The following is a 2500-nucleotide window of genomic DNA, read 5'->3' as shown; positions in this document are numbered from 1 at the left end:
TGATCTCTCACTAGCACCTTCAAAACACCCTTAAAAATGCTCTGTTCTCCCGCCAAAACTGTTTTGTAAGGCCACAGGGATGACAAGCGGGGTTCCCAAGAGTGTTTCTCCTGTTAATAATGCAGAAATGTTGTTAATCTGTCACACAACCACAAAAACACACTTAAAAACCCACGTCACTTCAACTAGAGCCTTTGAAATGTAGAAATCTTGTTAATCTCTCAGTAAACCATGAAAACACCCTTAGAAACCCGTGTCACTTCAATTACAGCCTTTAAAATGTAGAAATATTGTTAATCGCTCAGTAGAATCGTTAAAACACTCTTAAAAATCTCGCGTCACTTCAACTACAGCCTTTGAAATGTAGAAATCTTGTTAACATGTCACTACAACCATAAAAACAGCCTTAAAAGATCTCGCTTCACTTCAACTACAGCCTTTAATATGTCGAAATCTTGTTAATCTCTCAATAAACTGTATAAACACCCCTTAAAAACCCTTGTCACTTCAACTACAGCCTTTGAAATGTCGAAATCTTGTTAATCTCTCAATAAACTGTATAAACACCCCTTAAAAACCCTTGTCACTTCAACTACAGCCTTTGAAATGTAGAAATCTTGTTAATCTCTCAGTAAACCATGAAAACACCCTTAGAAACCCGTGTCACTTCAATTACAGCCTTTAAAATGTAGAAATATTGTTAATCGCTCAGTAGAATCGTTAAAACACTCTTAAAAATCTCGCGTCACTTCAACTACAGCCTTTGAAATATAGAAATCTTGTTAACATGTCACTACAACTATAAAAACAGCCTTAAAAGATCTCGCTTCACTTCAACTAGAGCCTTTGAAATGTCGAAATCTTGTTAATCTCTCAATAAACTGTATAAACACCCCTTAAAAACCCTTGTCACTTCAACTACAGCCTTTAAAATGTAGAAATCTTGTTAATCTCTCAATAAACCATAAAAACACCCTTAAAAACCCTTGTCACTTCAATTACAGCCTTTGAAATGTCGAAATCTTGTTAATCTCTCAGTAAGCTGTAAAAAACACCCTTAAAAACCCTTGTCACTTCAACTACAGCCTTTAAAATGTCGAAATCTTGTTAATCTCTCAATAAACTGTATAAAAACACCCTTAAAAACCCTTGTCACTTCAACTACAGCCTTTGAAATGTCGAAATCTTGTCAGTCTTTCGCTAGAACCACGAAAAAAAACAACAAATTCTTAGATGTGAGTGTCCCTTGAAGTAAATCTTTCAGCAGGTGTAGGAGTTGTGGCGGGAAGTGTTGCAGGATGGCCGCTGTGTTCCGCTACACTCGTGACTCTTGTGTTGAATTAGAGAACACTGCAAGACTTGGCTGTGTTGTGTTGGGTTTTGCTGTGTTCATGTCACTGTTGCTTCTACTGCTACTGCTGCTACTGCTACTACTACTACTGCTACTTCTGTTTCTGCTACTGCTGTTACTACTGCTGCTACTAATAATGCCGTTGGTAATACTACTACTAATTCACTACTACTGCTACTATTAATGCTGCTGGTAATACTACTACTAATTCACTACTACTACTACTACTGCTACTACTACTACTACTACTACTACTACTACTACTACTACTACTACTACTACTACTACTACTACTACTACTACTACTACCACTAACCACTACCACAACTACCACTAACCACCAACACAACTACCACTAACCACTAACCACTACCACCACTACTACTACTACTACTACTACTACTACTACTACTACTACTGCATTTACTTTGATCTCATTTCACCCAAAAATTTACATACGTATATTTTATTGTGTGTGTGTGTGTGTGTGTGTGTGTGTGTGTGTGTGTGTGTGTGTGTGTGTGTGTGTGTGTGTGTGTGTGTGTGTGTGTGTGTGTGTGTGATCGTTTAAAATATTTACTCTTATATTTCAAAATGTAACTTTTTTCCCCTTTTTTCAAGTTTCTTTTCATTTTTCTGTTTTTTATTTTATCTTGTAAATTCATATGTGTGTGTGTGTGTGTGTGTGTGTGTGTGTGTGTGTGTGTGTTTTTTGTTGCGTTCTAGGTGCAGTTGAGTTCGTTCAGTGTGTTTGTGATATTAATTTGCATTGCAGATAAAATTTTGAAACTGTCGTCAAAATCTTCAAAAATCAAAATAAATTAATTAATAAATAAATAAAAAGAAATATTTAAGTCTTAAGTCAATTTTTTGTAAACATTTCAATTTTCTTCAAAAAAATAATAAAATTCAAATATTCATGATTTTTTGTAGTGTTTGGTTGAAAATTCCTTTGAAAATTTTGAAATATTGACAAAAAATAGGAAGAAATTATTTGTGTGTGTTTTTTTTCAATTCAATTAATGCTTTGAAATGTGTGTCAGTCATTTGTAATTAATTGTTATGCTCTCTCTCTCTCTCTCTCTCTCTCTCTCTCTCTCTCTCTCTCTCTCTCTCTCTCTCTCTCTCTCTCTCTCTCTCTCTCTCTCT

The 2500-nt window shown here is 35.2% G+C and overlaps 1 protein-coding gene across 1 annotated transcript in view; it reads right to left on the bottom strand.

Annotated features, from left to right (window-relative positions):
• The window catches only part of LOC123505635, an 83431-nt gene that overhangs the window by 79422 nt on the left and 1509 nt on the right, over positions 1–2500 (bottom strand). The window lies entirely within an intron of this gene.

This window comes from Portunus trituberculatus, chromosome 2 (assembly GCF_017591435.1).
Source record: "Portunus trituberculatus isolate SZX2019 chromosome 2, ASM1759143v1, whole genome shotgun sequence".
NCBI classification, from domain to species: domain Eukaryota; kingdom Metazoa; phylum Arthropoda; class Malacostraca; order Decapoda; family Portunidae; genus Portunus; species Portunus trituberculatus.
This window is presented reverse-complemented; position numbering and strand designations above follow the sequence as displayed.